The sequence below is a fragment of the Capra hircus genome, chromosome 7 (genome assembly GCF_001704415.2).
Source record: "Capra hircus breed San Clemente chromosome 7, ASM170441v1, whole genome shotgun sequence".
Lineage (NCBI taxonomy): Eukaryota > Metazoa > Chordata > Mammalia > Artiodactyla > Bovidae > Capra > Capra hircus.
Genome location: NC_030814.1, coordinates 78,027,123 through 78,053,328, shown reverse-complemented (window position 1 = coordinate 78,053,328; position 26,206 = coordinate 78,027,123).

The following is a 26,206-nucleotide window of genomic DNA, read 5'->3' as shown; positions in this document are numbered from 1 at the left end:
TAAATAAGCAGGGTGACAATATACAGCCTTGACATACTCCTTTCACAATTTGGAACCAGTCTGTTGTCCCATGTCCAGTGCCAACTGTGTCTTCTTGTCCTGCATACAGGTTTCTCAGGAGGCAGGTAATGTGGTCTGGTATTCCCATCTCATTAAGAATATCCCACAGTTTATTTTGATACACACAGTCAAAGGCTTTAGCCTAGTCAATGAAGCAGAAGTAGACATTTTTTTGGGAACTCCCTTCATTTTTCTATGATCCAGCATATGTTGGCAATTTGATCTCCGGTTCCTCTGCCTTTTAAAATCCAGCTTGTATACCTGGAAGTTCTCGGTTCATATACTGCTGAAGCCTAACTTGAAGGATTTGGGGCATTACTTTGCTAGCATGTGAAATGAGTGCAATTGTGTGGTAGTTTGAATGTTCTTTGGCATTGTCCTTCTTTGGGATTGGAATGAAAACTGAACTTTTCCAGTCCTGTGGCCAATGCTGAGTTTTCCAAATTTGCTGGCATATTGAGTGCAGCAGTTTCACAGCATCATCTTTTAGGATTTGAATTAGCTCAGTTGGAATTCCACAACCTCTACTAGCTTTGTTGGTAGTGATGCTACTAAGGCCCACTGGACTTCACACTCCAGGATGTTTGGCTCTCGGTGAGTAAGCACACCATCATGGTTATCTGACTCCTTAAGAGCTGTTTTGTATAGTTCTTCTATGTATTTTTGACATGTTTTCATAATCTCTTCTGCTTCTGTTAGGTCCTTGCCAGTTTTGTTCTTTATTGTGCCTATCTTTGCATGAAACCTTTTCTAGTAAGGTTTTCAATCAGTCTGTTAAGAAATGTTTAAGGTGTCTCACAACTCTAAGAAGTGTTCTCTCACTAAGGAGGCTTTAAAATTCACTCAATAGCTAAACATTCTTTATGAAAAACTCTCTGCAAGTGATTTATGTAAACAGACTTAGGATCACCATGACCATGATAAATAGTGTATGCATCATGGTATTGAAATAATTCATTAGTGTCTGAGTCTATTTTGGAAACTTGAACATTTTTATATGCAACTAAGTTCCTGTCTATAAACTGAAGAGATTATATAAATTATTTGATAATCACAATGAATAGCTAGATCCTAGAAGATGTAGAGCACTGTCTATATTTAACATGAAAAACAAATTAACCTCTCCTTAGGCAACACTGTTTCCTGTTTATGTAATTCAAAATCTTTAAAAACTTATTAGTAATTACAGAAGTGGTCAATTATAAGGCATATAGTGTCTAACTGAGCATATATTATGAAATACATCTTAAGCAAAGAAATCTTCCTAATGAAGTACACAAAATATTTGCCAATTTTTTGTCCCAAATATTTGAACACTTTTTTACTAGAACCTGCTAATATTCAGTTATCTGAATTTTGCACTAAATAATCATCTAATCATATAGTTATCGATATGATAAAACTATATAGAAGTGTATATATGAATATATACAGTTCATATATTATTAATAAAAATATTAATAGATTTAGTTCATCACTAGAATTTCTTCTAAATAAGCTTCTTTGTATATTAATCCCTTCATTGTTTTGCTTTGCTTCATGTTTGACATTAATCTTTATCAATTGATTGTTGTCTATAAAAACACATTATTCTAATCACTATAAAAATAAGTTTTTGTGTTAATCTAGATATTTGCTCTGGGAATCTGAAATTAGAGATCTTTATATAGAATGCTACCAATGATTCTTCAGGATATTATAACCTGTATTGATCACCTATTCTTGTAAATAGACACAGCTGTAAGGTTAGAATAAAGGTTCATTTTAAAATCCTTTGAGTAATTATTTTGAAAGAATAGATGGCCAACTGAAAAGAATGGACAAACATGCTATCCAGTATGATCATATGTATATAACTACCCATCAATTTAACTGTATCTACTTGTCTATATCCATTTTTTAAATTGTTTCTAAGTAAGCCATGCAAAATATAAAATGCAATACATGGTTTAGAAATCTTCTGAGTAAATATATAATTGCTGATACTCATGAGATTTAATTCTGAAGACCTTCTTCTCTCTTGCTGAAAAGTAACTAATGAAATGGGAGTTTATATATATATATATATATATATATATATATGTATTTTTTTTTTTAAACTTAGCAGCACTGTTACCTTGACTGCACATTTTCTTGTAATGCTGGTGAAATTGGGGAAGGACATGTAGCCCACAGAAATATCATTGTGGTTATAATTTTGGATGTTTTTATACTAATACTTCCAGTTAAATTTAATTCTTATTTTAAGTCATGCTGAAAGAAAGATTAATTGGCAAACATATGAAACTGTATACGGATATAACTCTCTGCATAAGATCAAAAAAGGAAAAATGCACCAGTGGATTCAATCTCACTTAACTCCTGAATTTCCCAGAAAATCGAGGACACACCACTCTGCCACAACACACACTCACATACTAAAAGGAACACACATTTCCATACACAACCCACATGATTTAACAAGTTATTTGTCCATTAAAACTTGTCCCCCCTTAACATAAACAATAATGCCCCGTTTCTGATGGCTTTTCATAAGATTCAGTATCTCTGCACAAGTTTGGACAATTGTAGACAGACGCCTAACCGTCTGAGCCACCATTAAGTTTAGGACTAAGGGCTATATAATATTTATTTCATGGCTCAAGTAAAACGTAGAGCAGACAAGGGCACATTTTGACCTTCGGTCTGACCCTCACATTTCAAGGAGGCTTAGATTGTGCCTCATCACTTTTTTCCATTCTGCAGCAAATTTCAAGCCTGAGTGGGGAAGCCTGCTTCCTCCATGTCCCTGAAGCTCATAGGCTTTGTCTCTGCTTTGCTGTGCCCCATTCTTCTCAACCTCACACTGACAAGCAAGAACTTAAAAGGCTGCCCAATTCACTCTGAGGGAGTTTGTCCATGACCGGAAAATCATGGAATCTGTGTAGTCTGTAGTGATATAGTACTTATCCATCATTCAAAGAAATTTCTTATTTGGTAGAATCACCACTGTTGTATCTTGGAAGGAGGAAATCTCCAAGCATCTCCAAATAGGAGAATGTAGGCATGGATGATTGTTGGATTAATACGAAGTTTTTTTGTTTTTGTTTTTGTTTTTTCCTGAGGCCCGTACCTCTTTAACGAAGTAACAAGGAGTGTAAGATTTTCCGAGATTGCAGGAGTATGAAGCTTTATTGTTCTGAGCAGTTCCTTAACCAGACTCGTCCTGATGACCAATCTGGCTGTGATTCTTTCAGCCTAAACTCTCTGACCTCTTGCACATTTTCCTCATCTGGTTCTCTACCCTTTTGTAAGAAATATTACTTTAAAGAACTGGTATTTCTGCTTAGGTTTTTGCAATACACAATTCCAACGAAAGCATTCCTTCTTATCCAGAGAGTGGGTGAGAGAGAGGTTCCAGATGGATGGCTAAGGCAAGAGTCAAGTGGTCATGATCTGAATTTAATGACTCATGAAAGTATAAATAGAGTGTATTTGAGATGACAGTTAATCCAACAGTACGAGTAAATAATTAGACTACATAAATCCTGACTCATATGGTACAGAATATGTGTAATATAGGTATACAGTAAAAGGGACATTTATCATGAAAAACCTGATAGCTTTTTCTCATTCATTTCCAGACTCACCATTCTAATTTAAAAAAGGAATTATATCTTCATTTCTGTCTCCATCAGTCTGCCTATGTGTGTGTCTATATACACACATGTGTGAAGAGAAATGAAAGTCTCAGTCGTGTCAGACTCTTTGTGAGTCTCTATACAGTCCATGGGATTCTCCAGGCCAGAGAACTGGAGTGGGTAGCCATTTCCTTCTCTGAGAGATCTTCCCAACCCAGGGATCGAACCTGGGTCTCCCCCACTGCGGTCCCCCCCACTGTATATATATATGTTTATATATGTTGTATATAATTTTGAAAATAGACATATAAATTAAAGCATATGCTATGGCCATAAAGAAGAGCTAGCATTTGATCCTTAGCCATAGCATAAAAGTTGATTTATTTGGTAGGCATTTAAGTTGAATTTATATTAGATAATAAAACTACTGCTACTCTAATGTTATATTAACAAAGCTGATTTTATTCCTCATGGTGCCCAAAAACACTGTGGTTTTCCAAGAATCCTTTTCTCAACACGCCATTTTTCCATGAAAATATTTTTGACATGTGGTTTGGAAAGACACTGACTGCAACAACTATTTGCCAAGTAAACAGCATGCCAGAAATGTTCTGATATTCTGTCAACTGTGCTTATAAAGGATTCCCAAACAGATGTGGAAGACTGTTGAAAGAAATTTTCCAGTGAAAACAGTGTGATCTATGGGTTAGAGGCCTCATTCTCATTCACTCTTCAGTTATTTACCCTCTTACCATTACCCAGAAGGAAAACGCAAAATTAAAATAGACAATATACACTAAGTTCACCAGAACTAGTAATTTAACACCAAAAAAACAAAACAAAAAAAAACCCTCACTCAAAATTAACAGAAGATTGAGCTTGTTGTATGTTATTTGAATGCGGACACTAGGAGCTATAAACAAGCTTGTTTAGGTCACCTGCCCTCAGTAGAAGGTTATAATTAAACTCTTTAAGGAAAAATACAGGGGCACTGAATAACCATGTATTTTTCAGCATGACTATCTAGTTTATGAATAAACTGAGGGCTCAGCTTCTAGAGATTCACAGATGTATTTTGAGTCACTTTTTTTTTAAACTGTAAAGCTTCCAATACCTAACTAAATTACTTATACAGCTAATAAGAGAGTGGACCAGATAAAGGCCATCTTAATTTATGCTACTCTAACCCTAAGAGGGGGCTTCCCTGGTGGCTCTGTGGTTAAGAAACCACCTGCAATGCAGAAGATGAGGATTTGATCCTTGGGTCGGGGAGATCCCCTGAAGAAGAAAACAGCAAAACCCACTCCAGTATCTTTACCTGGGAAATCCCATGGACAGAGGAGCTAGCCGGGCTATAGTCCATGGGGTCAAAAAAAGTTGGAAACCACTTAGTTGCTAAACAACAAAAACAAACCCCCCGCATTTTAAATAAGGCATAATTTAAGTAGTAAAGTATCTGCCTGCAGTGTGGGAGACCTGGGTTCAATTCCTGGGTTGGGAAGATCTCCTGGAGAAGGGAATGGCAACCCACTCCAGTGTTCTTGCCTGGAGAATTCCATGGACAGAGAAGCCAGGTGGGCTACAGTCCATGGCATTGCAAACAGTAAGCATTCCTGAGCAACTAACATTTTCACTTTCAATTCATTTGATAGTAATGAAAACGTGACTTATATGTTGATAGCAACTTTATTCCTAACCATCCCAAATGGGACAGAATTCAAAAGTCTAGAAAAAGCCATGAACCACTAATGTACCCAACAATGCTCATTCTGAGTGAAAGAAGCCAGATACAAAATGTTACATCCTGCTTTATTTCATTTACGTAAAGCTACTAAATAAATAAAACTACTGAATAGTGACTGAAATCGGTATGCTCCTGGTTTTGAAGTAGGGGGAGTTTGCTGGCTTTGTGAATTTAATATAAAAGGATACTAGGGAACTCCTGAGATAAAAATGTTCTATCTCTTGATTGATATGGTGGTAAAACAGATAAATACATTTGTCAAAATTTATTCAATAGCACATTTAAAATGCTTGCATTTTACTTCATGTAATCTATACCTCATAAACATTTATTATTGAAAGTTAAAGTAATAAACAGTATATGTTTAAAATTATCCAAGAAATTTTAATAAGCTTTCAAGTAGCAAGGGTTGAATATCTAGATTTTAGAAGAGCAGAATACTCAAGAGTCACACTGGATTATGGGTGAGGAATAATACTTCTTCTCACCAAAAATATTTAATGTTAACTATTGCTTTATTTAGAGTAATAACTACTATTGTTTAATAGAAACTTTGTTTATATTCATTTCAAAAAATTTTTTTAATTAACATAAATACTTTTTCTTAAGCCCAAGTTTCTTTTTGTTTCTTTTTTTTTAATTTTTATTTTTACTTTATTTTGCTTTACAATACTATTGGTTTTGCCATACATTGACATGAATCAGCCACGGATGTACATGAGTTCCCCATCCTGAACCCCCCTCCTACCTCCCACCCCATATCGTCTCTCTGGATCTTCCCCATGCACCAGCCCCAAGCATCCTGTATCCTGTATCGAACATAGACTGGTGATTCATTTCTTATGTGATAGTATACATGTTTCAATGCCATTCTCCCAAATCATCCCACCCTCTCCCTCTCCCACAGAGTCCAAAAGTAAGTTCTAAACATCTGTGTCTCTTTTGCTGTCTCGCATACAGGGTTATCATTACCATCTTTCTAAATTCCATATATATGTGTCAGTATACTGTATTGATGTTTTTCTTTCTGGCTTACTTCACTCTGTATAGGCCCAAGTTTAAATCAATTAAATGTAAAATATCTGGTATAAAGACAGGAATTAAGTTTTTAAAATGTCAGTATCTTTATTTTCAAACAGTTTTAGATTTATAGAAAACTTGCCAAAACGGAAGAAAGTTCTTATATAACATCTAACATAGCTATGCTATATTTATTGAAACTGACAACTTAACACTGATCTGGTATTAATTCAACTAGATACTTTATTGGGATCCCACCATTTTTTCAACTAATGTCCTTTTCTTGTTCTGAAATCCAATTAAGGCCGTCACACGGCATTTACTCCTCATGCTTCCTTGGGCAACTCTAATCCATAAAGTTTCTTGGTCTTTCCTTGTTTTTACTAACTTAGACACTTTTTTGAAGAGTTCTGGTTAGAATATCCATCTACCTGTAGACTATCCATCTACTTGGGTTTTCTGTTTTCTCATCATTATATTGAGATTGGAAACATTTGTAAATAATACACAGAAGTGACATCCCCTTTTCATTTCATTACATCATGGAACATGTGCCATCAACATGACATTATTACTGATGCTAACTTGATACTTGGCTAAGGTGATGCCAGTTGAATTTCTCCACATTTAAGATTTTCATTTTTATACTCAGGATTGATTAAATATGCTCTATCTATATTAAATAACTGGGAATTAAGATCTACCTTCAAAAGGGAAGAGTTTCTGAGAAATTGTTGACATAAGTTAAAACCACTATACTAATTAATAAATATCTTGGGAGAGATTTTTTGAAACTGCAGATATTCTGATTCTGCTTAAAGTGTCACCCACTAACTTCAGCAACTTATTTTAGCATTCATCAGCTATTTTTATGGTGGTTTTCTAGTGGTGATTTTCTATTTCCTTCTTGTTTGCTTTTGCAAGGCTTATTGGGGGATCCTCTGTCCATTCATTTACTTTTATCAGTGTGGATTCATAGATATCTATTCTTTGGTTATGACCCCTTTTGAGACCCCACTGTTTCATCTTTGGCCACTGGGGGCCCTTTCAGATTGTTTTCTGTCTTCTTTTGAAATACCCCATTTATTTTTTGTTTATGTATATGTTTATTATGTGGCACTACAAGATGCACCAGGTTTAGTTTACATTTTCCTGTCTCAGACTTGAATCAGACATTTCTCTAAGGGCCCATGTTCTTGTAAGAAACAAGATCTAGGTGAGCTACTCAGATAGTACTGCTTCTAGGTAACCAGAGAAGAATACATGTATGTATATAACTATGTATATGTATGTGGGTATATCTCTGTATCTATCTATTAATAAATATATTAAGATAATAGTTCATAGTTATATCTTTGACTCTGCTCTGGCACCACAGACTAAGTAGCCTTTCTCATGACTATTTGTACTGAAATAAATTCTTTCTCTGGCAATGGGAAACTTGTCTCTCGTTATCTACAAATTATTTCTTATTTGTTCAATCCTAGCGTGTACATCAGTTCCGTTCAGTGTGTATATAGGATAAGGCAATGGCAACCCACTCCAGTACTCTTTCCTGGAAAATTCCATGGACAGAGGAGCCTGGTAGGCTGCAGTCCATGGGTTTGTGAAGAGTCAGACACGACTGAGCGACTTCACTTTCACTTTTCATTGTCATGCATTGGAGAGGGAAATGGCAACCCACTCCAGTGTTCTTGCCTGGAGAATCCCAGGGGCGGTGGAGCCTGGTGGGCTGCCGTCTATGGGGTCACACAGTCAGACACGACTGAAGTGACTTAGCAGAAGCAGCAGCAGCAGCGCATATATATAGTTGTTTCCCACTGTTAAACCATACCCTTGTGAAAAGCACATTTACCAACACAGTGTTTATGCATCAGTATTTTTATATTATTACCATAGTTTGACATTACACTTTCTTCTGTTCCTTTCTTTGGTATCTGCTTTAGTGAGATTGCATCATACGTTTGTAATACAAATAGCTTCATCTGCTACGCTCTACACCCCATCCCGGACTTCACCTATATCCTTGCTGATATATTTTCAAAGGAGTATACATTAAAACTTTATCTCTGTGATGCATTTTCTCTGGGTTCTGACAAGTGTATAGTCATGTGTCCACCATCTCAGTGCCATATATAGTTCCATCATCCTAAACATACCCTTGTGCAACACTTAAAACTCGAACACAAGGTCACACAAATTTCTATCCCAGATGTTTACAGTTTTACAATTTACATTTAAGTATATAGTGTGTTCTGAGCTATACTTGTCTAATAGTTGTGGTTAACTTATTAGCATATGCTTGTCCTTGAAAAGGCTACCATTTCTCCATTAAAATGGCTTTGGATCATTGTCAAAAAGTTTACTATGTTTTTCGTCTATAAATGCCAGAAGATAAAGTTGGTTGTCAGTGTTGTTCAGATCATCTATATCCTTACTCATTTCTATCCTCTTATTCTATCAACTACTGACAGAGGTGTGCTCAAGTATGCAACTACAGATGTATGTATACGTTTTGCCTCAAATAATTTTGAAACTGTTAAGTGCATACAGAATTGCTATTGCATTTTTCCTTCTGAATTACTCTTCTATTTATATGTCGCTCCCTCTTCATTGCTGATAATATTCCTTGTTCTGATATCCACCTGCCTGAAATGAATGTAGCTGCTCCAACTTTTATTTATTTTTGGTTATACATTTAAAGTAGTTATTGATAGGACTGAATATTCTCTGTCTAGATCTTGTCTGTTCCTTTTGTTATCATTTATTTTAGCATTTTTCCATTTGTTCTATTTGTTGTATATTTATATTTTTCAACTTGGTATGTTTTCTACATTTTTAATTTTTTGTTTTATGTCCTACTTCATCTCCCTTTTAAAACTATTCTATATACCTCTTAAAAAACACTATTTAGGAGTTTTCCAAATGTTTAAAGATATGTTTAAATAATCTACTATACCATCAAGTAAAACTATATTACTTCATGTGTTTGTAAGAATCTTATAGAATATCCCAAATTTCTCTCTCTCATCCTTGGGGTTATTATTCAAAAGTATGTTACATATGCTATAAATACACAATGGATTATACTACTTTGCTTTAAATAGTCACTTTTAGAGCAATTACCAATAAAAGAAATGTACATTTATTTGATCTTTTAAAAATGTTGTATTTTTATTTATAATTTCTTTAAATAGACTCATTTATGACCACATCTGGGATTCCTGTTAAGCACATGTTAAACTTTCTGAGGTATCGCTCCAGAATTTTATAATGCTCTGCTCTATATTCTTTTTATTTCAGCTGGGTTCATTTCTGTCTACCTATCTTCAAGTTCCCTGATGGCTCAGTTGGTAAAGAATCTGCCTGCAATGCAGGAGACTTCAGTACGATTCCTGGGTTGTAAGATCCTCTGGAGAAGAGATCAGCTACCCACTCCAGTATTCTTGGGCTCCTCTCGTGGTTCATACAATAAAGAATCCACCCGTGATGTGGGAGACCTGGGTTCGATCCCTGGGTTGGGAAGATCCCCTAGAGAAGGGAAAGGCTACTCACTCCAGTATTCTGGCCTCGAGAATTCTAGTGAGCACATATTTTCCTCTAAGTCTATAGTATGAGCATGTGTGTTATTCTCATCAGGAAACAAAATGGAACTTGTTTTCATGGTTACACTCAGTAAACTAGAGATACCAAATTTCTTTTGTGGCATCTTATTTTTCAGATGGTTCCTCTTAATATCTCCTCCACTCTTTGACCTGAGTTCTTTCCCTGCATTGTTCTCTGGGATGATTCATGTGAAAAGTCTGAGAAATAGTTCAACTCCTTTTTATCTGTGGCCACTAGCCACACTCCTATCAGCCACACTCAGCCTTTGTTAAAATATTTTCTAGCTGAGTCTTCTCCATAGCTAAAATCTACCCAGCAGCATCTGCCTCTGTTATACAAATGCTTAGGCTTCATTTTGTCTACCAGGTGCCTTTCTTTTCCTACATTATAGCTTAGTTTTTGCTCTATGCTCTCCATTCTCCTAGAGGTTAAAGAAAAGTCCCTTTCAGTTTTCCCATCTCTTTTGTCTGATCATAAGGTGGAAATAACAGTCTTTCCAGCCCTATGTATCTCTGAGCTGAGCCTGGACAGGGATATTTTTGAGATAATTCAGGTGACACTTATGTACAGACTGGATTAAGAACCTAAATATTATAATATGTCTCTCAATCAGAAAAGAGAAAAACCTTACATAACCTGGACCCCAACCTTATTTCTCTCACTTTGTCTCCTCTCATATTTACCCCAACTTAAAGATTTCTAGTCACAATGAGCATTTCTTTCTTGGAAAACACAATCCATACTCTACCCTGAGTCTTTACTCTGACTATTCACTACTCTTGCAGTGCTGGGCATCAGTGTTAAAACTTGCTCTCACAAATTCACAAGAGCTGCCTATTCCCTCATTCAGGAGGGTGTGATCACTTCTGTTAAGAAGTTAATGCCATACTGAATCATTCTTTACTCCCTCTTGCTTTTTATGCTTCTTTTCAGAATTTGATGAGAAAGAACTCAGAAATTTTTAGGTTGTGAGACTGGAGAAAAATGCTATTTTAAGAAATAGGCTTCAAAATCAGGAAATACAGAAGTACATAACTGGTGAATTTTCCATTGCTGTTTGATATCTATTCATTATTACCACTCAGTTCAGCTCAGTTCAGTCACTCAGTCATGTCCAACTCATTGCAACTCCATGGACTGCAACGTGCCAGGCCTCCCTGTTCATCACCCATTCTCAGAGATTCAGTTCAGTTCAGTCGCTCAGTCGTGTATGACTCTTTGTGACTCCATGAATTGCAGCATGCCAGGCCTCCCTGTCCATCACCAAATCCTGGAGTTCACCAAAACTCATGTCCATTGAGTCAGTGATGACACCCAGCCATCTTCATCCTCTGTCGTCCTCTTCTCCTCCTGCCCCCAATCCCTCCCAGCATCAGAGTCTTTTCCAGTGAGTCAACTCTTTGCATGATGTGGCCAAAGTATTGGAGTTTCAGCTTTAGCATCAGTCCTTCCAAAGAACACCCAGGACTGATCTCCTTTAGAATGGACTGGTTGGATCTCCTTGCAGTCCAAGGGACTCTCAAGAGTCTTCTCCAACACCACAGTTCAAAAGCATCAATTCTTCTACTCAGCTCATGTCCATCATGTCAGTGATGCCATCCAACCATCTCATCCTCTGTCGTCCCTTCTACTCCTGCCTTCAATCTTTCCCAGCATCAGGGTCTTTTCAAATGAGTAAGCTCTTCACATCAGGTGGCCAAAGTACTGGAGTTTCAGCTTTGACATCAGTCCTTCCAATGAATATTCAGGACTGATCTCCTTTAGGATGGACTGGTTGGATTTCCTTGCAGTCCAAGGGACTCCCAAGAGTCTTCTCCAACACCACAGTTCAAAAGCATCAATTCTTCAGTGCTCAGCTTTCTTCACAGTCCAACTCTCACATCCATACATGACTACTGTAAAAACCATAACCTTGACTAGATGGGCCTTTGTTGGCAAAGTAATGTCTCTGCTTTTGAATATGCTATTTAGGTTGGTCATAGCTTTTATTCCAAGGAGCAAGCATCTTTTAATTTCATGGCTGCATTCACCATCTGTAGTGATTTTGGAGCCCCCCAAAATAAAACTCTGCCATTGTTTCCACTGTTTCCCCCATCTATTTGCCATGAAGTGATGGGACCAAAGGCCATGATCTTAATTTTGTGAATGTTGAGTTTGAAGCCAACTTTTTCAGTCTGGTCTTTGACTTTCATCAAGAGACTCTTTAGTTCTTCTTCACTTTTACCATAAAGGATGGTGTCATCTGGATATCTGAGGTTATTGATATTTCTCCTGGCAATCTTGATTCCAGCTTATGCTTCATCCAGCCCAGCCTTTCTCATGATGTACCCTGCATATAAGTTAAATAAGCAGAGTGACATTGATCCATGTCCAGTTCTAACTGTTGCTTCCTGACCTGCATACAGATTTCTCAAGAGGTAGATCAGGTGGTCTGGTTCCCATCTCTTTCAGAATTTTCCAGAGTTTGTTGTGGTCCACACTGTCAAGGATTTGGCATAGTCAATAAAGCAGAAGTAGATATTTTTCTGGAACTCCCTTGCTTTTTTGATGATCCAGTGGATGTTGGCAATTTGATCTCTGGTTCCTCTGCCTTTTCTAAAACCAGCTTGAACATCTGGAATTTCATGATTCACGTACTGTTGAAGCCTGGCTTGGAGAATTTTGAGCTTTACTTTAATAATGTGTGAGATGAGTGCAATTGTGCGGTAGTTTGAGTATTCTTTGGCATTGCCTTTCTTTGGGATTGGAATGAAAACTGACCTTTTCCAGTCCTGTGGTCACTGCTGAGTTTTAGATCTATGTTATCTTCATTTAAGTACCAATTACCTTCACTCATTAGAACTAAAATTTGATGAAGCCAATGATCTTAGTTTGTTTCTTTATTGATTCACTGCTTTATCCTTCATGTACAGAATCAACTTGATCAGCATCAAGTACGTAGCTAAAAGTTTATACTCACTTAAAATATAAATGGCATATTTCAATATTTTTAAATGTGCCATCTGAATGCCAGAGACTATGCCAGATAAGGACTAATTGTAATATTAAATTCAAGGCTCAGTCTATAACATTAAGAATTTAGTGTCTAATTAGTGTCAATAACATACAACAGAATGCCTAAAACCAAACTGGAGAAATGTGGGTAGAATTTATGAAATTTTCCCTGAAAACAGTCCCAAGGTAAGGCTAAACTCTCAGAGACCATATGACATATTCTTCCTGTAATGTTTCTGCACGTGCAAATCAGGTTAAATCACTATTTTAGCAAGAGTATAAATTCTAACCCACTAGATTTCACTACAGGGGCAAGCATCAATTTCAAAGCACACAGAAAATGGAAAATTAAGATTTTACTCTACATCATTTAAAAAAATGGTGAGATTGATCTAATGCAAATTTTACCTCCATGAAACTAAGTAAAATCCCTCATAGAATCCTTCAAAATCCAGAAGTATACTCCTCATTATGAACTTTTTCATTCAGATCCTCTGTCTTTCCTTATGCTGCTTTCTCTATTATCTCCCCATCTATGACATAAATGCTTGAGAACACTCTTTGTTCCTTGTGCTCACTGCCTGCAAACCACATACCATGGCACTGGGGAAGGGAGTTTCTCTTCCAATCTCACTGCCTTGTTAGCTGAACTCTAAGTTCCAAGATTAGTTTGTTTTTCTTTCTTCTTGTTTGAAGGATTTTTTCACCCTTTCCATGTTTTCAGTCTCTAATTCTGTAGTTTCTAGTTCTTTACCCTCCCTCTATTTCAAAATAAGCCCAGACAACCATCATCTGAGAATTCTCAGAGCAGAGAGAGCCAAACTATAAAGTTAATACATGTCTTTGAATTATTTGATAAGACACACATAAGGTGAACTCAATGCGACAAGCCATTAGGGGATTTTGTAGGTTTATGAGGGAGATTAGCACAGCAAAAGCAGTGTTTTAGGAGGATTAGTCTGGCATCAGAGGGTTGTGTGTATACGAGGAGGAAAAGCTCAGTTCATAGATAAGTTCTAAGCAGTTACCATGGATCCCATAGCAGGAAGTAGGGTAGTGACAGCATTTGATGAGAAAGAACTACAAGTTTCTATGCCAGATGACTGAAAGGATGAAAACACTATTTTAAGAAATGCACATTAGAATAACAAAGTACTGAAGTATATGTGTAGTATGGTTTCCACTGTTCTTTCACTTGTATCTATTTGCTTTTCTCTGTGATACCAGAAGGTCCCTGTAATGACTTAACAATTTTTTAAACCTTATCTTCAAAAGAGCCTAACAATAATGATCACTTTAGAGGCATAACTGTACATTTTTACAGTGTGATATCTGGCAATTTAAGTGATCCATAGGCACAATGCTAGCCTCGAGAATAAATATTGATTATATTTAACATATTATTCTGCTACGTGCCTGAGCTCTACAAGGCTCAAAACAGATTTGCTAGACTGGGTTATAAAATCCAGCTTTAGGAGATTAACTATTAAAAGAAATTTTATGGGATATGATATAGCTCATAAATACTGATAATATATTACATGTAAAACAGCAAATGGTAAGTTAGCTGGCTGCTAAATACAAATGTAATTCTGTGAACTACATATTGGTGAAATCTGCCAAGAAAACAGACACGTTTGTTGTTCTCTGCCCATGCCACCCCAAAACTGAGATCTCAAAGTTAACCTATTTGATTATCCAAATGGTTTTTAAGTGTTATATTTTTAAAATAATACCCAGAGTAATGTATAATTTAATATTCTTTCTGTCAAGTTAGAAATGTTTCCTAAAAGTTTCTTATATACCCTAGTGTTTGGAATAACAAAATACTGTAATAATTTTCTCATTTGTATATGAAAAGACATTGAAATAAATATTAAAAGTTAACAATCTCTCCATTTTTCACTGAAGTATTCCTATCTATTTATACACACTTTATTCTTTATACCATTCAAATTAAGATGATAAATTCAGTCAAAGTGATACAAATATTATTTCATAATGGATATGACAAAGGTAATTATATTTTAAACCAATTTTTTTGGTAATACTATATACGTGCCATGTATTTCTACATGTGTAAATAATAAGATGTAATACATAAAATTGTATATATTATGAAAGAGAGACAAATATAGTTTAGACAGGCAAAATTGGCCCCAGGTTTGCAGTCTGGTCTTAACATGAAGTAGCAGAATATTTTTCCTGTTTTATATATATGTATTAGGAATAGCTGATTGCACTTAAGTGTCTAAGTTCAGTTCAGTTCAGTCACTCAGTCAGGTCCGACTCTTTGCGACCCCATGGAATGCAGTACAGCAGGCCTCCCTGTCCATCACCAACTCCCGGAGTTTACTCAAACTCATGTCCATTGAGTTGGTGACGCCATCCAACCATCTCATCCTCTGTCGTCCCCTTCTCCTCCTGCCTTCAGTCTTTCCCAGAATCAGGGTATTTTCCAATGAGTCAGTTCTTTGCATCAGATGGCCAAACTATTCAAGTTTCAGCTTCAACATCAGTCCTTCTAATGAATATTCAGGACTGATTTCCTATATGATGGACTGGTTGGATCTCCTTGTAATCCAAGAGACTCTCAAGAGTCTTCTCCAACACCACAGTTCAAAAGCATCAATTCTTTGGCGCTCAGGTTTCTTTATAGTCCAACTCTCATATCCATACATGACTACTGGAAAAACTGTAGCTTTGACTAGACTGACCTTTTTGGCAAAGTAATGTATCTGCTTTTTAATATGCTGTCTAGGTTGGTCATAACTTTTCTTCCAAGGAGCAAGTATCTTAATTTCATGGCTGCAGTCACCATCTGTAGTGATTTTGGACTCCAAAAAAATAAAGCCTGTCACTGTTTCCACTGTTTCCCCATCTATTTGCCATGAAATGATGGGGCCAGATGCCATGATCTTAGTTTTCTGAATGTAAACTAAGTCTAAGTGTCTACAGCTGCCTATTTCTTACTTTCTGCTGTGCCTTAGCTAAATTATAGTCAGGTTCCTCTCTTCCACCGGGCCTCTGAACTTCCAAGTCTAAGCCAGTGCTAGAATGGAGAACACTCTCCCTTTGGGTCACATCCTCCAAATGTGGTCTCCTTAGCAAGAAACGTTTCCTATCAGACTCCTCATCACACTGCTCAGGACCCCTGCTTCCCCACTTTTCCCTTATAAGTACCTGATAATTTCTTTTATAGGAAAGGATAAGCAGCTATTTTGGGGGTTTGCTTTTTGATGTGTTGCAATCCTGAAATCAAAGTGTTCTTCATATTGCTATAGTCTTTTGAAAAACAAAATCTCTCCTCTAATTCCAGATTTGTTTTTATTTGACACACTGATGTATGTACTTTTCAAAATCTGTTCATATTTGTACTGTCTCATGCTTTTAGACAATTAATGACTTTGAATAAACAGTGTCCTTATGCTACAGTCTGTGGCAACTTGCAAAAATATGGTCACTTTACTAATAATGGAGTTAAAGCTACAGCCGTTTCTTCTCAGATCTTTTAATCTCTTAATACAATCAAGTAACAAGCTGATTTTAAATACTACCATTTCCAACATCAGGTTCCAAAGTAAGAAAATAACTGTTAAGGTGGGCAGGTTGAATGGTGCACCCAGAGCATTACTGTACCTCAGATGGTGGCTTGGTAACAAGAAAGTTACTATTTAATTAGAATTTTCCTATAATCTGGGATATAATACATAAAGAAGATAATGCCAAAACCTCCTTAGCAAAGTTTTCCTGGTAAAATTATCTTTACTACCCGAAATTTTTTCCAATATTATGATAAGAACTCCTTTAGGTTTTCAATTTCCTAGGGAGGTAAATTATATTAAATTTGCATCAATTTTATTCAAATGTATTTTTTTATAATGAGGAGAGCCCATTCTATTCCTGGGTCAGGAAGATCCGCTGGAGAAGGGATAGGCTACTCACTCCAGTATTCTTGGACTTTCCTTATGGCTCAGCTGGTAAAGAATCCACCTGCAATGCAGGAGACTGGGTTTGATCCCTGGATTGGGAAAATCCCCTGGAGAAGGGAAAGGCTATGCACTCCAATATTATGTCCTGGAAAATTCCACGTGCTGTATAATTCATGGGGTCGCAAAGAGTTGGATACAACTGAGCGACTTTCACTTTCAGTTTATTATATCCACACTACTGGATAAAAGGATAACATGAAAAACACTGAAAAGTTGATCTGTAAAAATTTAGTAACAGAGCTGCACCTTTCCTAATGAACACTTCATTGGAAATTGGGGATCCAAAATCTGTATAGATACAGTACAAAATCATTTTGGTGAACTGCCCTAGTTTTTATGGATTTCAGATCTAAAGCAAAAGGAAAGCTGTGACTCATCCCTGACGCAATGTTAACGGGCATGTTTCTAAGCATCCGTACACTAGCTGAAGCTGACAGACTGTTCTCAGCATTCATGATCCACCCTTGAAGTCTCTGTAGACCCCAACAGTATCATCACCATGACTACATGCATAAGCTCCCAGATAGCTTATGAGTTAGGAAAGGCCTCTCTTTCCACAAATGTAACTTTAAGGATCATGTATCTTTTATTTCTTAGAAGTGACAGTTATATCCACGAAAATCATTCTGTAATTCCGTTTTGGTCCAGTGGTTAGGACTCTACACTTCCACAGCAAAGGGGCACAGGTTCAATCCCCAGTTGAAGAACTAAGATCTGACATGCCTAGTCACAGCCATCAAAAAATAAGAGTCCCATCAAGACTATCATTTATATTTGGGCTTCCCTGGTAGCTCAGATGGTAAAGAATCCATCTGCAATGCAGGGGACCTGGGTTTGAGCCCTGGGTTGGGACAATTCCCCTGAATGAGGGCATGGTAACCCACTCTGGTATTCTTACCTGGAGAATCCCCATGGACAGAGGAGCCTGAAGGGCTACAGTCCATGGAGTCACAAATAGTTGGAAATAACTGAGTGACTAAGCACAGCAAATTTATATAAAATCAAATTTAACCACTGAATTTTAAATATGTTGAAAGAGCATAATTATATTTAGTAAAATTAAAATAACAAAATTCAATATTTAATAATAATTAAGAACTCAGTTATTATAACTTATATAAAAATAATTATGTCTTGCTTTTAAAGAAACCAATTCTTTACTGTATTCTGATACTTAATTTCCTGATATCTTATTTTCTATGGAAATGGTAACCATATTGGGAGCTATTTATTGTTTCATTATTCAGTTTCAGTATTTCAGTTCTTCAAATACTTATGAATAAATTTTAAATTTTAGAAGCTACATTTTCCAATTGCAATCATTTTGGATAAAACTAAATATACTTTTTAAACTAAAGGGTCAATCTCAAAAGTATTCAGCTATCTATATGTGCAAATATATTATGGTACTTTGCGGGGAGTCATATTATATTTTGGGGAAAAAACAAAACTACTTAACTTCTTAAATATCTATATCTCATCAATGTATTATTCATTGAAATATTGTTTAACTTAAATTTTAGGTTTTTAAGAGTTTCAGTAGATTTGACTCTTCTAGTTTATTAAATGATAGATGTTGTCTACAACACAAATATGTCATAATCTTTCACTATGCAACCTTAAATAGAACTTTCTTATATGGGATGGATAAGAAAAGTAAATGACTTTTAAATTTACATTTAAATTGCAGACAACCTGAATATAGGATTTATAGTTAAAAACAGTCTCCTAGATATTGTTCCAACTTTCTACATTGAAATATTTTGGTAACAAATCTCTGGAGACACTGAAATTTCTTTTCCATCAATAATATTTTTTTCATAGATATCATTACTTCTGTTTTATTCAAGTAAGTTTTGATTACCTTAACATTTTAAGAATATTGTTCATATATACAATGAGCTTTAATTATTGAATAATTTATTACATATGTTTAGCTAATATGTAAGATAAATATAATAATTTAGCTTGTAATATTAATGTTTCCTACTAGGTCATGTCTGATTAGTACATAAAGCATGTCAATATTTTTAATGCCCTTTAGATATTTATTTTTATTGGCAAATAGACACAGTGTTATATTAGTTTAATATGTACAACAGTGACTCAAAATTATTATAAAATATTGAGTACTTTCTATGTGCTGCACATTACATCCTTGTATCTTACTTATTTTATACCTAGGTTTGTAACTTTAACTCCCTTCCTTGATCTTTCCCTTTCCCGAACCACTCTCCCTCTGAATACTACTAGTTTGTTCTCTATGTCTGTCTGTTTGTTATATTAATTGGTTCTATATTTTAGATTTCATATGTAAATGAAAAATACAGCATTTGTTTTTCTCTGTTTGACTTAAATCACTAAGCATAACACTCCCTATGTCCATGCATGTTTCCACAAATGGCAAAACTTCATTTTTTGGCTGAGTGACATTCCATTGTGGATGTTTATACACACACACACACACACACACACACATCTTTATCTATCTATCTATTAATGGACAGTTAGGTTACTTCCATATATTGGCTACTATAAATAATGCTGCTGTAAACATTGGGTGCAGCATATATATTTTTGAATTAGTGTTTTCAGTATTTTGGGGATACATATCCAGGAGTGGAATTGCTGGATTATATGGTAGTTCTAGTTTTAATTTTTGGAGGAATTTCCATACTGTTATCCATAATGCTTATAGCAATTAACATTCCCACCAATAGTGAATGGTTTCCCTTCCTCCATATCCTCACTAACATTTACTGTTTGTTGTCAGAATAAGTATCATTAAAAAGATAAGTGTTAGGTGGTGTCACATTGTGGTTTTGATATGCATCACCCTCATGACTAGTGATAGTGAGCAGTTTTTATATGCCTATTGGACATCTATACGCTTTCTTTGGAAAAGTATCTATTTTTAGTTAGGTTGTTTTTATTTTGACATTAAATTGTATGAACTGTTTATATATTTTGAATATTAATCCCATTTCAGACATATCATTTGCAAAAATTTCTGTCATTCAGTAGGTTGTCTTTTCATTTGTCAATGGTTTCCTTGCTGTGTAAAAGCCCGTGAGTATAATTAGTCCTCCGTTTATTTTTGCTTTTGTTTCCTTTGCCTGGGGAGACAGATTCTTAAAACATTGCTAAGACATGTCAATGGGGATTCTGCATGCATTTTTTTCCTAAGAGTTTTAGGGTTTCAGCTTTTAAGTATTTAGGTCTTCAATCAATTGTGACTTTATTTTTGAATGTAGTATAAGAGCATTTTCTAATTTCATTTTTTTACATGAAGCTCTTCAGTTTTTCCACACTCTTTATTGAAGAAACTGTCTTTTCCTTATTGTATACTTTCATCTATTTTGTCATAGATTTATTGACTATATGCATATGAATTTATTTCTGGAATCTCTATACTGTTCTATATATTTATGTGTTTGTTTTTGTGCCAATACTACTGCAGCTTTGTAGTATAGTCTGAATTGTTTTTGTTTTGTTTTGTTTTTTTCCCCAAGATTGCTTTGACTATTTAGGATTTATTGTTATTCCACACAAATTTGTTCTAGTTTTGTGAAAAGAAATGTCATGAGTATCTTATCTTAAAAAGATTGCATTAAATCAATAAATTGCTTTGGGTAGTATGGACAATCTAACAATATTAAAACCTATGCTTCCCAGGTGACATTAGTGGTAAAGAACCTGCCTGCCAATAAAGGAGACGTAAGAGACTCGGGTTCAATCCCTGGGTCGGGAAGATCCCCTGGAAAAGAGCACAGCAACCCACTCCAGTATTCTTGCCTGTAGAATCCCAGAGATAAGAGGATCCTGGTGGACCAGACCCTGTGAGGGTCACAAAGAGTTGGACATGACTGAAGCAACTTAGCACACATGATACTCAACAAAAACACTGCTAAGAAGGAAGTTTACAGCAATACAGCATACCTCAATAAACAAGTAAAATCTCAAACAACACATCTAAAAGGATTAGAAAAAGAAGAAGAAAGACCAAAAGTAGCAGAAGGAAGTAATTATTATAATAGAGATTAGAGAGGAAATAAAACAGAGACCGTGAAAGTGAAAGTCACTCAGGTGTGTCTGACTCTTTGTGACTCCATAGACAATACAGTCCATGGAATTCTCCAGGCCAGAATATTGGAGTGGGTAGCCATTCCCTTCTCCAGGGGATCATCCCAACCCAGGGATTGAACCCAGGTCTCTCGAATCACAGGTGGATTCTTTATGAGCTGAGCCACGAGGGGAGCCCGAGAACACTGAAGTGGGTAGCCTACGCCTTCTCCAGTGGATCTTCCCAATTCAGGAATTGACTGGTATCTCCCAGATTGCAGGCAGACCTCTGCATTGCAGAGACCATAAAGAAAGCAAGCAAGCAAATAAATAAATATATAAATAAAATAAAGTAATGAAACTATTTTTTGAAGAGATAAACAAAATGGATCAGTCTCTAGGCAAGCTCATTAAGAAAAATAGAGAACCCAAATAAACAAACTAAGAAATGAAAGAAAAGAAATTACAACCAATATCACAGAAATACAAATAACTGAAAAAGAGTATCGTGAACAGTTATATGTCAACAAAGTGCACAACGTAGAAGAACTGGACAAATTTCTAGAAACATACAATCTTCCATGACTGAGTCAGGAAGCTATAGATAATTCAGATTATCTAGTATTACTAGTATTAAGATTGAATCAGTAATCAAAAAATGCTCTGCAGACAAAAAATCCAGGACTAGACACCTTCACAGAGAAATCCTGCCAAATATATAAACTTCATACCTATTCTTTTCAAACTATTCCCAAAAAATTGTAAAGGAGAGAATACTCTCAAATTCATTCTATGAGAACATCATTACTCAGATACAAAAAATGGACAAAGACACTACCAAAAAATTGCAATCTAATGTTAACAGCTCTGATGAATATAAATGAAAAAATCCTCACCAAAATATTAGCAAATCAATTTCAACGATGTATAGGACTTCCCTGGTTCTGCAGTGGATAGGAATTCACCGCTTGTGTGTGGCACACAGTTTTGATCCCTGGTCCAAGAAGATTCCACATATTTCATAGCAACTAAACCTGTGCACCACAACTATTGATGCCTGCATGCTCTGGGGTACACAAGCCATGACTACTGAGCCTCAGTGCTGCCACTACTGAAACCCGAGCATCTAGAGTCTGCATTCCACAAAAAGAGAAGCCACTGAATGAAAAGCCCATGTACCACAACAAAGAGTAGCTCCTGCTGGTCATGAGTATAATTTTTACTGCAAAATCAGGAATTAAACAAGAATGTCCACTCTCCCTACTTCTATTTAACATAATATTGGAATTTTTGCACACAGTACAAGGAAAAGAAAAGACATCCAAATTGGAAAGGAAGAACTATCACTGTGGATGACAAGATAATATATATCTAAAGCCCTAAAGTTTTGACCACAAAAAAACAAATGAATTCAGTCAAGTTTCAGAATATAAGATTAATATAAAGAAATCTGTTGCTTTTCTATATACTATCAGGATATATTAACTATCAGATATATTATCAACATATATTACATATCAAAAAGATAAAAGAAGAAAACAATCCCATTTATAAATTCATCAAAACAGAATAAAATACCTAGAAATAAACTTAACCATGAGAGTGAAAGGCCTATACTCTGAAAACTATAAAACACAGATGAAGAAAACTGAATATGACTCTAATAAATGCAAAGATATTAAATATTTATGTTTTTTAATCAATTCCTAAATAGGACCATTTCTGCGGACTTTGTCCTTTTCTGTGGTGGTGATTTAGTCGCTAAGTCATGTTCAACTCTTGTGACCCCATGGACTGTAGCCCTCCAGGTTTCTGGGTCCATGGGATTCTCGAGGCAGGAATACTGGAGTGGATTGCCATTTCCTTCTCCAGGAGATTTATCTGACCCAGGGAACGAATCCAGGTTTCCTGCATTGCTGGTGGCTCAGAGGTTAAAGCGTCTGCCTTCAATGCGGGAGACCTGGGTTCGATCCCTGGGTCGGGAAGATCCCTTGGAGAAGGAAACGGCAATCCATTCTAGTATTCTTGCCTGGAGAATCCCATGGACGGAGAAGCCTAGTAGGTTATAGTCCATGGGGTCGCAAAGAGTCAGACATGAATGAGCGACTTCACCTTCACCTTCACCTTCCTGCATTGCAGGCTGCTGCTGCTGCTAAGTCGCTTCAGTCGTGTCCAACTCTGTGCGACCCCATAGATGGCAACCCATGAGGCTCCCCGGTCCCTGGGATTCTCCAGGCAAGAACACTGGAGTGGGTTGCCATTCCTTCTCCAATGCATGACACTGAAAAGCGAAAGTGAAGTCACTCAGTCGTGTCCGACTCTTCGCGACCCCATGGACTGCAGCCTACCAGGCTGCTCTGTCCATGGGATTTTCCAGGCAAGAGTACTGGAGTGAGGTGCCATTGCCTTCAGACTCTACCAAGTGAACTACAAATTTACATACAGTCTTTACATTGTTACAAAGTGGCTGCTTTAAAAAGTATATTTTTGGAGATTCCCCAGCAGTCCAGTGGTTAAGACTCAGCATTTCCACCTCAGGGGGCACAGGTTCAATCCCTGGTCAGGGCACCAAGATCCCAAATGCCACATGGTGTGGCCAAAAGGGTTGTTTAGTAAATAAAAATAAAAAACATGTGATTCATATATAATTTCAATGCTAAAAGTTGAAAAGTAAGGTAGAATACATTATGTATTCACTATAAAATAAAGCATGTTAATTTAAAAGTGAATATTTTCAAAAGCATTGATTTGATTACTAGTATTTATGACTATTTAAGAGTTTAATTAAGCTTCTTATAAGAATTTACTTAGAACTCTATAAAAATTCACCTAAAATTCCTTTAGTAATATTGACACTTCTTTCCAACTGAATTTCTCAAATTTTATATATATTTGAAAACAATAAAAACTATAGAAATAGAAAAATAAACAATTTAATATTTGATAGCATACAGCTTTTCAGACTTTATTCATTTGTATATTTTTTTTTTGGCTGAAAAATGGGAAAATACCTCACAGATGTTGGGACACTTAACTCCTAAAGATTTTAGCATGCAATTACTAAAAATAAGAATAGTATCCTACATAACTTTAAAATTACCATATACATTAACAGTATTTTTCTAAAGTCATTTACTTCATAGTCTATATTCAAATATCCACAATTTTCCCTAAATTGTCCTTTATCATTTCATTACATGAACCAGAATTCAAATAAGATTTGCATATTGAACTGAATTATCATGTAGTTTTAGACCCTCCAGATAGCCAAACAAGTACATTATAACATAGGCAATAAAGACAAATAGATCAAAATAGAAACTTAAAAAAAAAATACCCATATAGATATTTTGCCTATGACAAAAGTACAATAATGGGAAAGGATTTATTTTAAAAAGTTGTTCTGGGTCGATTGGCTAGTCATATGCAAAAATCAATCTTGACCTTTATCTCAAATATATACTAGCATAAATTTTAGATGAATTATAGATATCAATAGAATGATGAACAGTAAGGCCTTTGGAATCAAATATAGGAAAATTCCTCAGTGTTATAGTATACAGGTTTCCTAAGTAAAATCCCAAACAATAATTACATCATAAAATTTACCACATTAACTCTAACAACTATTAATTATCAAAAGACAGCAAGAGGTGAGAGTGAAGTGTAAAAGGAGAGTAAACATTCACGACACATAGATCTAAATGTAGTCGATTCTGTGGTGTGTGGGGCACCAGCATTCATTACACCAACTGCTGAGAGAGTTAATAGCTGACATTGCCCACTTAGTCTCCCCTCCTGGCAACTGTCCTCAGCTTAAGACAACCATGTTGTCTAATATCAGACCTCCTCTTATCTATCATGCATCCAATGACCTGATACAGTGGTGTAAAGTTTTGGTTCTCATGTTTTGATTTGTTAGTATTCTGCAGAGACATTCCAGTATCAGCAGTCCAGATGGATCATCTGAAACCTTTTCTGTGACTTTATCATAGCACAGTTCCCGCTTCTCAGTCCTGCTTCCTTCACTCCCCCTGTGTTTTTGATTCTGGGACCATTCCACCATAAGTTTCCGGCCCACACCTCTACCCTAGGGTCTATTTCCCAAGCAATCAGAATTGTGACGAAGGCAAAGGATTTAAAGGTTATGTAAAGATTTTCAAGTTGGTAGGAAAAAGTCACACTCTACTGGAAAAGGCACTTGGTAAAAGGAGATATTCAAACAGCTAACAAAAATGCCTAGGATTTTTAGTTATGAGAGCAATTCAAATTAAAACTTGGTATTTCTTCAAACACAGAAACATGACTACTATGAAAAAGGCAAACAATACAGTATTAGAGAGTCTGTGAAGGAAGTAGAGGTCTCAAATAGCGCTAAATAGAGTGTATAATGGTACAGCTATTTTGGACAACTGTTAGGTAGCATCGATTAAAGTTGTAACCAGCAATTCTTCTTTTGGAATAAACTCAATGGAATTATGCACACTGAAAGAGATATTCAATGAAAGAATGTTCCTAGCAACAGTATCAGTTCAGTTCAGTTCAGTCATCCAGTTGTGTCCGACTCCTTGTGACCCCATGAATCACAGCACGCCAGGCCTCCATGTCCATCACCAACTCCCGGAGTTCACTCAAACTCACATCCATCAATCAGTGATGCCATGTAGCCATATCATCTTCTGTTGTGCCCTCTTCCTCCTGTTCCCAATCCCTCCCAGCATCAGAGCCTTTCCCAATGAGTCAAATCTGTATGCAGGTCAGGAAGCAGCAGTTAGAACTGGACATGGAACAACAGACTGATTCCAAATAGGAAAAGGAGTATGTCAAGGCTGTATATTGTCACCCTACTTATTTAACTTATATGCAGAGCACATCATGAGAAACACTGGACTGGAAGAAACACAAGCTGGAATCAAGATTTCCAGGAGAAATATCAAGAACCTCAGATATGCAGATGACACCACCCTTATGGCAGAAAGTGAAGAGGAACTAAAAAGCCTTTTGATAAAAGTGAAAATGGAGAGTGAAAAAGTTGGCCTAAAGCTCAACATTCAGAAAACGAAGATCATGGCTTCCGGTCCCATCACTTCATGGGAAATAGATGGGGA